We start from the raw sequence: 10,966 nt of genomic DNA, 5'->3' as shown, positions 1-10,966 counted from the left end.
CCTGGGGTCTGCGTTGCTTGGGCTGAAAAGCAGCTGAGCTAAGTGAGGTTTTTTTTTTTTCTGGACAAACACGCCAGGGGACCCGTTACATCCCTAAGTGCAATTCTCCTTGCTGGTTGGGGATTCTCCCAGGATCCTGCCAGCGCCAATCAGGTCTCTCGGTACCTGCCCCCATCCCGGGCCACCTGGAGGAGCCAGGAGGTTCTGGGCTGGGTACCCGGGCAGCGCTCTCAGAGTCGGGGCGGGCAGAGCAGCCTCACGTGGGCCGGCCAGGCCGCTGGCGCTGGGAGGAAGGCGCGCAGAGCCCGGGGCAGTGCCGCGCGGGAGCCACAGAGGAGTGGAGCAGCCTTGGCCGCGGGACCTACGAGGCAATCGCCCACGCAGAGGGAGCGGTGCGGTGCGGCCACACAGCAGGCGGATCGCCGGGCTCGGAGTGTGGATGTGCCCGGCACCCGAGCGCTGTCGGGGGCGACTGAACACCCAGGTAAGCGCTCCCCCCGCGCCACCTTGCGCAGCGCACCGCGCCCTGACCCAGCTCCGCGCTCTTCGTCCTCCTGGCTCCGGCTGCCGTAGCTCAAAGAGGCGCAATCGGGAGGGGCTGCCAGCCCCTGGAGCCCCTCGCCTCCACCGGTCCCCCGCCTGTTGGCCCCGCACCACTTTCCTGGGATCCTGCCTGCTTTCATGGCTGAACCTTGGCGCTGGCGACCCTCTGGGACCCTTGGTGACCAGCTTTGGGGCAGGCGACACCGGGTGCTTCCAGGGATGTCCTAGGCATGGGAACCTAGCGATCGTGGGTGCCGGAGGGGACTGGAGGGCGCTGTCCTGGCCATTGGCAGTTGTCAGTCGGTGCGTCCAGGTTCGAGAAAGCTTGCTAGGGATTTTCCTGAAGTTTTACGAAATAATGAGGGCAGAGGTGCTTTTGTGGCTTCAGGGGGCAGGGTGTGTGGGCGCGACAATCCAAGGGAGTTCGGGGACAGGCATCTTTGCCAGCGACTCTGGGGCCAGGGCAGCCAGAGATTTCCCGTTAAGAGATCAGGCTCCGTGGCAGGTCCCTTGCCCGCTTGCTCCTGAGCCCCCCGGGCCCACCTCCCTGCGCCCACATCCCGGACCCCGCGCCAGCCACGGCTAGCAGCATCAAGGCTTGACCCAAATAGAGACCAGGGACGGAGGGACAAGGGCTTGGAGTGAGTCTGCTGCCTGGTCCTGGTCACCCCGATCTCTGTTGGCACATGTTGGAGCTTCAGAAGATTTCGTAGAAGGGTGGCGTCCTCAGAGGCAAAGGAGAAAGGCAGAAATGAGACCTATGAGCTATTAGCACCCTAGGGCTACCTTCAGCTACTTTGATTTTGTTTGGCAGCGGCACGCGTGGGTGGGGTGGGGTTAATTTTTTTTTGTTGTTGTTGTTGTTGTTGGTCTCACCAGGACCTTCCTTTTCTCTGCATGCAGCTGGGGGGCCCTGGGCGTTTACACTTCCTAACAAGTTTGATATGGGAGCTGTCCAGCCAGCAGACTGAGACACATTCTCTGGGCTTTTCCAGTCTGTGAGGACAGCAGACCCTCTCCCAGTCCAGCACAGCATTATTGCAGGAGAACAGGAACTGGGCTTCTCCCAAGCAGGCCTAGGGGCCAATTCCAGGGAGACAGACAGCCATGTAACTGGCAGGGATGGACGTAGGCAGTGGGATCTCTGTGTCCTGCCTGTGTCTGAGCCAGTCCCAGGAGAGACAGTTCCAGACACAATAGGAGACAGTTCCAGGGACAATGATGGGAGACAAGATACCAGGCATTCACTTTGCTAAAGATTCCCTGGGGTTTGCAGTCTTCGGAGGGAAGGGGCGGTCTCTTTCGGTACTAAGGAAGTTTTTGGAAGCCACAGACATTTTGATCCTGCCCCTTTCAGACAGGCCAGAGGTGAACCAAGGAAAGAAAGAACAAAGGCACACTCTGATAACAGTTATAATTTCTCAGCCTCTTCTCCCAGCTCCCAGGTAGGAGAGACTCTAAGCTGGCATACAGCCATATCCATATCCAGAAAGAACCCAGTGTGGTTTTCTGATGGTTCGATGTGTATTAGGCAAGTGAGCTACAACTCTCCTCCCAGCTCCCCACTCACTCCAGGAACATGCTCACCATTTCTACACCATCACCACAGCCTCTGGAGTGAAAGGAGGTGCTGGCTGCCTGAATGGAAAACTTCTGAGTCCTCCCAGGAGATGGTTATTGGCACAAACAGAAACCGTAACTGTGGGCATTCCTGTCAGAACTAGAGATCTGTTTTTGGTGACCTCCTCAGAAATAATATCCTGAAAAGGCAGACACCACAAGAGTATGGAGCTGATGAAAGTCCTTGGCATCCTGTCAGAGGATTCTGTGTTATCTCTCACCTGCCCATCTGTAATTGAAAAGGAGCCCTGTCTTCTCCCTCTGTGTTCAGACATCTTATGGCAACAAGGAAAGCTGGCCCAGGGACAAGCTGGCGTAGCCTTCACTCAGGCTCAAAGAAGAGTTTAGAGATCTACCTCAGGCTGTGGAAGAGGTTAAGTGACTCAGAGGAGGAGGTGAGAATGGTCTGGCTGGCCACTTGAGGAAAAAGCCATTTGATCCTGGCTAGGGAGTAAGAGTGTGCTTTGTGAAAAGTATCCAGGGGGTTAACCCTGACCTGGTGATTTAACTCCAAGGAAAGCTGCTACCATTTAAGTATCATTATTAAGTATCTTTCATGTACCAGATCACAAGGCATTGCAAAAAAATCAATATTACCTCCCTTTTTAATGTGAGGTGTGGTGGTAATCTAATTATACTGAAATGTGATTTTGATTGTATGTTAATAAATAAAGTTGTCCGGGGGTCAGAGCTATTAGAGCCATAGCAAAAGTGTGGCGGTGGTGGCACACGCCTTTAATCCCAGAAAGCCAGCCTTTAATCCCAGGGAGTGGTGGTAGAAAGCAAAAAGATATATAAGGCGTGAGGACCAGAAACTAGAAGCATTTGGCTGGTTAAGCTTTCAGGCTTTGGAGCAACACAGTTCAGCTGAGAGCTATTGGGATGAGGACACAGAAGCTTCCAGTCTGAGGAAACAGGACCAGCTGAGGAACTGGTGAGGTGAGATAGCTGTGGCTTGTTCTGTCTCTTTATATCTCCTCTCTGTTAGTCCCACCTATCTTTCCTGCCTAGCCACGGCCGATCAGGTTTTATTTATTAACCAATCAGAGCATACAGACCATCCCCCAGCACAGCCAAGTGCAGACCATCTCAAACACCTGCACTCAGGCCCATGGTCCTAATCATCCTCTATACGGACCTGCTGGGCAACGCCACAAAGAACCTGAGAATGGGCTCCCACAGGACCTACAGAACATCCCACAGCAGTGAGGAGACTGAATTTGGAAGACGTAAAATTATTTGCGAAGATCATAAAGCTAAGTGGCAGATCTGTGCCTGTAGCCTAATCCCTCAAATTCCGATATCTCCCACCCTGCCAAAGGACCACTCTTCTCTCCGTAAGAACCAACATTCTGTGATGCCCCAAATTCAGAACCATCATAAGAAAAGACTATTGTTTACAGACAGATGTTTGTGATCCCATTAGACTCAGGGAAGGTGCTAGTCTAGAAGAGCCGGATGCTGTTCATTGGCTTTAATATGCAGAGCACAGTGACATAGACAGCCTCTCCTTCAGTTACCAAGCAGTGGAAAGAGGGATAACTACTCATGCCGTTCTGGGCAGACAGGCTCTCTCCTAAGTCGACGGCAGGGAAGCCAAGTGGTCCAACCTCTTTGGAGACATTTTGGAAGTGCCCACCCAGATTAGAAGTTCCTGACCCATCTGCCCCGTTGATTCCATTTTTAGGGACTCCACTTGCTGCTTGCTATATGGACACGAAGAGTGTATCATAGCATTATTTGAACTAGGAAAGGAAGGCTATGTAGTCATCAAAAGGGAGCTTGTTGAATATTTCACCCTACTTCCAAACAGTCAAACACGGTCTTACTCATCTATAGGAAAAGAATTGGGAAGTTTCCTATATGGCTGATGAGACTGTCTTCCAAGGTATGGGCTTAGGGGAGGAGATAAGAGATACAGAATGTATACTATGTTATAAAAGAGTAGGATAAAGAGAGACACGGAGTCTAAAAGTATCTATTGACTCCAGGACTGATGCCCCTACTGTAAACCCTTTGTGGCTTTCAAATTTTGAACCATGTAAAGTTTCAACAACCCTCTTTGCCTGGCCTGTGTTTACCGCGTTCCCTCAAATACGTCTTTGGCTGAACAGTGTTGGAGATGCCTCCCACTTCCTTTATGGCGCTCAAGAGGATTCCTTTGGATTCAAGCCAAGGGACACAGGGTCATAATATCAGGTCCATCCAGAATTCCTTTGAAACACGCAGGATTGTTCTTAGGAAGCCAGGAAGAAGAGATGTCTTCAGACAGGAGGCCGTCTGAGTTGGGTAGACAAGGTATTCTCAGCTGGCTTTGAAAACAATCCAAATAAGCAGAATCGCCTCTCAAAGTCTCACTCTTATCACAGGATAGGCGAGTGCACCACAATCCTTGGTAAAGGACCAGGAGGAACCCAGTGACATCAGCAGATATGGACGTCTGGTTCTAGGGTTGCATTTGGACCGCTGGGGGGGGGGGGGGACATGTTTGAAAAAACCCGTGTCTTAGTCAATGTTCTACTGCTGTTATTGCTAATGAAGAGACACCATGACCACAGCAACTCCTATAAAAAGAAAACATTTAATCGGGACTGGCTTACAGGTTCAGAGGTTTAGTCTATTATCATCACGGTAGGAAGCATGGCAGCATGCAGGCAGACATGGTGCTGGAGAGGAGCCTGAGAATTCTACATCCAGATTCACAGGCAGCAGGAAAAGAGAGCCACTGGGCCTGGCTTGGGCTTTTGAAACCTCAAAGCCCACCCCCAGTGACACACTTCCTCCAGCAAGGCCACACCTACCCTAACAAGGCCACACCTCCTAATCCTTTCAAATAGTGCCACTCCCTAAGCATTCAAATATGTGAGCCTATGGGGCCATTCTTATTCAAACCACCACAACAGGCTTGAAAATTATTCTGGGGTTGAACTGGCTAGACAGCTAAGCAGTTAGGAGCACTTGCTGCCCTTCTAGAGGACCAGAGTTTGGTCCCCAGCACCCATGGGCACCAGCTTGCCTGTAACTCTACAGAAGGTGCCTCTCTTCTGGCCTCTGTGGGCACCTGCACACATGTGGCATATACTCACATCAACGAGCAATTTAAAATTAACAAGAAAAACATTCTGAAGTCTAGGGTTATATTGCCCTCAGAGTATTTGAGCAAGGAAGTTTTCACTGGATTAAGTGGAGTCTCCTGAGATGCCCCACTGATTATTTTTCAGCAGTGAAGATGCTAAGTTTACTTCCTTGCCCCTAAGAATCTCTGTCCAGGGCAGTGGTGGCATAGGCCTTTAATCCCAGCACTCAGGAGGCAGAGCCAGGTGGATCTTTGTGAGTTCGAGGCCAGCCTGGTTTACAGAGTGAGATCCAGGAAAGGCGCCAAAGCTACACAGAGAAACCCTGTCTCAAAAAAACAAACAAACAACAAAAAAAAAAAAACAAGAACAACAACAACAACAAAAGTACCTCTCTGTCCCCTGGCTGCCCAGCCTGGAAGTAATGAATGCAAAAGGATGGTGGTGGAGTATTTGCTACTGTCTTTCCCTTTTCAGGTAGGGCAGGCTATTGAATAACAGAAAGACTCTTCCAGCCACAAGAAGGGTTCTCCAGTTTTCACCAGGAGCTTTCCAGGTCCCAGCCACTCTGGGAAGCTCTCTGCTCACCCTGTGTCATTTGCCCTCTGAACCTGAACGTGTGAGAGCTCAGACTCTTCCCCATGAAGCCCCAAGTCTTTTTCCTGCCCCTTCACAGGCCTCTTGTTCTCTGTGCAGTAACTTGCAAGCCAGGGACGCCGGCATCGCCTGGGCACACATGGCTTTGGCTTATAACCAGATGAGGCTGGGAGGCATGTGCTTTGATGGCTGGAATCCCTGTGATACGTGTAGGTTTGTACACATCACAGGGCAGGAACAAAACTATCTGTATTCTTAGTTAGATTCCCATCTCTCTTCTATCTCTGTGTATATATAAAGGATAGGACTGAGACAGCCTGTGATGTCCCCCAGGGAATGGTGGTTGTCATTGCTTTGGTCCAGATACTAGTGATATGGAAATCTGTGTCTGGACCAAAGAGAAAGGTCAGCGGGGGGTGTCCCTTGAGCCTCGGGTCTGGGCTGGGAGTCTGTCTGATGTTTAGAAGAAATAGCCCAAGACCTCTAAGAACCTTGCTCTCAGGTAGCTCACTGGTGAGGACTCACCTCTGACTTCCATTTCACTTCAAAAGGAAATAGTTTGAGTTTTTCCCCAAACAAATTCTGGAGTATACAAGGCAATAGCTTTTTTTTTGATGTCCTGTGGTTGCCTACAGAGGTGGGAGCAAGAAGCTGGCCTGGGCTCTTAGTCAAGGCCGCTAGAACCTAGCCATCAAGGAGAAAGCCCACTAATTTTAAAAAAAATAGAAAAAGATGTTTGCATAGCATCCTGGTAGTGAATGGCCAGTCAACTCACTTGAATTCGGAAAACACAATATTGCTCAAGGCACTGGGAAATCAGAGCCAAGCAAGCCATGGTTCTTGTAGAATATTATTTTAAAGTGTGTTATTTTCGCTTATGTTGCATTTGTTTAACTCTGTGAAGCTGTGTTACTGTGCCGGTCTAAAACACCTAATGGTCTAATAAAGAGTGAATGACCAATAGCAAGGCAGGAGAAAGGATGGGCGGGGCTGGCAGGCAGAGAGAGGATAAATAGAAGGAGAAATCTGGAGGGGGGAGATCAAGGACCGAGAGAGAAAGGAGGAGGACTCCAGGGGCCAGCCACCCAGCTAAACAGCAAGCCATGGAGTAAGAGTAAGATTTACAGAAGTAAGAGAACAGGAAAAGCCCAGAAGCAATAGATGGGATAATTTGAAGTAAAGGAAAGCTGGCAAGAAACAAGCTGAGTTAAAGCCAGGCATTCATAATTAAGAATAAGCCTCCTGTGAGTGATTTATTTGGGAGCTAGGTGGTGGGCCCCCCATGAGCCAGAAAACAACAAACACCATGTGGTCTCTAGGTTCTAGATACCTGCAAGGCAGTATGGGAAAGGGCTGTTCACATCACCAGCAGAAATGATAAGTAGAGAAACTGGTGACATGCTGTCAGGGGCACCAACACTAAAGTGGATCAGAGGCTGGCCAATTGACTCTGATGGATTGTTAAGGTCCCTTGGAAGTGACCCTTGAACTAGACCAAGGTGATAGAGTGGTTTTGATTGACAAGCTCGGCAGAAAGGGCAGAACCAAGAGAGTAGCTTGGGCAAGGCACAGGGTTACAATATGAAGTAAAGAAACATTAATAGAATCTCGTTATTTACCTAGCTTCTGCAGCGGGCATAACACACGGCCTATTTTCTTCCTTTCTTTACTTTTTATCTCCTTCCTCCTCTCCTCTTTTCTCCCCTTCCTTTCTTTCTCTTCCTTCCTTCCTCTCTTCCTTTCTTTAATTTCTTTTCCTTCTTTCCATTGGTCTCAAGGCTTCTCATATCCTAGTAAAGCACTCCACTACCAAGCTATATCTGCAGCTTATGGCATTTAAAAATGTTTATAGAATGAAACTGTTCATATCCCCATAAATCATTCACTATATATGCACACTTATGTGGGGTATGGGCATTAAAAGCAATGTCTTAGCTAGGCAGTGGTGGTACACACCTTTCATCCGGGCACTCAGGAGGCAGAGGCAGGCGGATCTCTGTGAGTTTGAAGCCAGCCTGGTCTACAGAGCGAGTTCCAGGACAGCCAGGACTACACAGAGAAACCCTGTCTCAAAAACCAACAACCAACCAAACAAAAAGCAATCTCTTGGTAATGGCTTACAGATATTAGAAGTGAAATGCCCTGACTTGTTAGACTATCATAATTTATATCAAGTCAACTTTACTTGAAAGGAAAAAGCAGATGGTATTTTATATACCAAATGGTGAAGACCATCATTTCTGTTGTCCCAAGTTTGTGTCTCAATGGCTCCTTCAGTGAGGACACCGGGCACAAGGACAAGATAAAGTCCACCTCACCTTTTGTTCATTTCTTCATTCACTCATTGATTTACTCGGGTGTCACCAAAATCATTTTTGTATTTGGCCCAAGTGGTAGTCTGAATATGGAGGGAGAGGAAGAGGGGGTGGACAAGCCCATGGTCTCTGTACCATCCAGGGCCACACGGCACATGGACGAGATCACAGGAGGTGCTGCATGCCGTAGTGGAATCGGGGACAAAGGGCTGCCTGAGATCATAACATGTGCTTAGTAAGTACTGGTTGCTAAAAAGGAATGAACAACATGATAAACAGTACCAGACACTGCAAAGAGAGCAAATGAGAGGACAAAAATATTCCCTTGGATCTGGCCAGCGGGGCTCAAAAATGGTTCATACGATAGAACTCAGGGAGATCATGGTTCTTTTTGGAGAATAACTATGGAATATTCATACGTTACAATTACTGAAAAACATAATTCGGAGCTAAGTAGGAGAACATCTTGTGCTAGATTCTACTATAGGTACCAACTGTCAAGAAAATTTATGAAACAAAAACATTAGGTTAAAATTATTCTATCAACCCACTCTTCCTATGAGTTGGGGGGCGAGACTACCCAAATTCTATTTTAATGCAGGAAACCCTCACACCAGCTGGTAGAACACCAGGACTCCAAGGAAGCATTGGCATTTGATGGCTGTTGATGGTTTCAGCAAGGACAATTTCAGCGAAGTAATGAGGCTAGAAACCAGATGGTATTGGATTGAGAAGTGAGCATTGCGTTTTCAAGACACCAACAAGGATTCATCAAATGTCCCCGAGTGCATTGTGGAGAAGGAAGAAAAAGGGTCAGCATCCATTTCTCCTGAGGCTGGAAGCTGTTTAGGAGAAACAAGCCGCCACTAAAGAAACATACAGGGATGCTGTGGTTAGAGCTGTAGAGTGGCGCGTGGTATCACAAGCGTTGACTGCTGATGGTGTATCCAGGACCCTTCAGGGAGGACCTGGGAAATCACCTGAGGAACTGCGGTTGGGCTGAAACTGGAGGATGGGGAGGCGTTTAGTAAGGAGAAGAGCTCAGAAGCTGGAAGAGAGCATTCCAGGAAGGGGCAAAGGCCATCCTTAGAACGAACTTGGCGTCTGAGGTTCTAAAGGCCAGTGGGTGTAGAGTTCAGAGACTGGGGGAGCATTCTACAGGATGAGCAGAAGAGGTCCAGAGGGAGAAGAACACAAAGTCCTAGTCATGTTAAGGATTCTGAGGACTAAGTACTTGATGAGTGTCTCTGGAGGACTAAGTACTTGATGAGTGTCTCTGAAGGACTAAGTACTTGATGAGTGTCTCTGGAGGACTAAGTACTTGATGAGTGTCTCTGGAGGACTAAGTACTTGATGAGTGTCTCTGAAGGACTAGGTACTTGATGAGTGTCTCTGGAGGACTAAGTACTTGATGAGTGTCTCTGGAGGACTAAGTACTTGATGAGTGTCTCTGGAGGACTAAGTACTTGATGAGTGTCTCTGGAGGACTAAGTACTTGATGAGTGTCTCTGAAGGACTAAGTACTTGATGAGTGTCTCTGAAGGACTAAGTACTTGATGAGTGTCTCTGGAGGACTAAGTACTTGATGAGTGTCTCTGGAGGACTAGGTACTTGATGAGTGTCTCTGGAGGACTAAGTACTTGATGAGTGTCTCTGGAGGACTAAGTACTTGATGAGTGTCTCTGAAGGACTAAGTACTTGATGAGTGTCTCTGAAGGACTAAGTACTTGATGAGTGTCTCTGAAGGACTAGGTACTTGATGAGTGTCTCTGGAGGACTAAGTACTTGATGAGTGTCTCTGGAGGACTAGGTACTTGATGAGTGTCTCTGGAGGACTAAGTACTTGATGAGTGTCTCTAAGGACTAAGTACTTGATGAGTGTCTCTGAAGGACTAAGTACTTGATGAGTGTCTCTAAGGACTAAGTACTTGATGAGTGTCTCTGAAGGACTAAGCATCTCCAGAGTCTTAACTAAGGGCAAGATGGCCCACCCTGAATGTGAGCAGCACTGTCCCATAGGCCAGGGGCCGGGATGGAATAAGAGAGGAAAAAAGAGGAAGACTGCTAGAGCAGCCTCTCTCCTCCCCTCCCCCTCCCCACCCTCCCCTTCCCTCCTTCTCTCTGCTTCCCAGCTGCCATGAGGTGAACCGCTCTGCGCTGTCACATCTCCCCTTCGGAACTCCGAGCCCATCTGAACCTTCCTTCCCTTTAAGTTGGCTTGCTCAGGTACTTGTCACAGCAAAAAGTCTATCCCGCAGTGACACCCTCGGAACTTCTGTTTTTAAAGGATCACTGGGGAAAGCACTTTCTGTGCGAAATGTGAGGACCTGGGTTCAGATCCCCACAACACATGCGGCTGGACGTGGCAGTGAGTCTGTAATTCTAGCACTGCTGTGGTAAGGTGGGATGCAAGGGCGGGAGAACCCTCGGAAGCTGGCAGGCTGGCAGCCCTGGCCCACACACGGGACAATACACACATGGGCACACGTACCCACACACAAGTGAAATGCGGCAGTGGAAAGCCCATAGCTAGCACCATATCCAGTGTTGAAAACCCGAAAACTTTTCTGCTAATATCAGCAGAAAGGCAAGAGCAGCCATCTTGACAGTTTTACTCAACACAACAACACAAGTCCTAGCCAGAGCCTTGAGGGAAGGAAAAGATCATCCCTGGATAGTAAGAAAAAGGAGTGGATGAAGTTTCTGGGTGGTGATGTCATCTGATGAGGAGAAGGCCATCCAAGTAGGGAAGAAAGGAATAAAATTGCCCCTATTTACGGAAAACCCTCGTGATACCACAAAAATGTTAGAATTAAC

At 48.8% G+C, this 10,966-nt stretch overlaps 1 protein-coding gene across 1 annotated transcript in view; it reads left to right on the top strand.

The window, feature by feature from the left end:
- Nucleotides 1-373: 373 nt before the first annotated feature.
- Nucleotides 374-10,966, top strand: part of LOC102916801 (protein FAM163A) — a 102,108-nt gene continuing 91,515 nt past the window's right edge. The window contains exon 1 of the mRNA XM_006996255.4: nucleotides 374-484. The gene's annotated coding sequence lies outside the window, so the exon portion shown is untranslated. The remainder of the gene's footprint in view (nucleotides 485-10,966) is intronic.

This window comes from Peromyscus maniculatus, chromosome 11 (assembly GCF_049852395.1).
Source record: "Peromyscus maniculatus bairdii isolate BWxNUB_F1_BW_parent chromosome 11, HU_Pman_BW_mat_3.1, whole genome shotgun sequence".
Taxonomy (NCBI): Eukaryota; Metazoa; Chordata; class Mammalia; order Rodentia; family Cricetidae; genus Peromyscus; species Peromyscus maniculatus.
The sequence above is the reverse complement of the archived record's forward strand: the minus strand, read 5'-3'. Positions and strand labels throughout refer to the sequence as shown.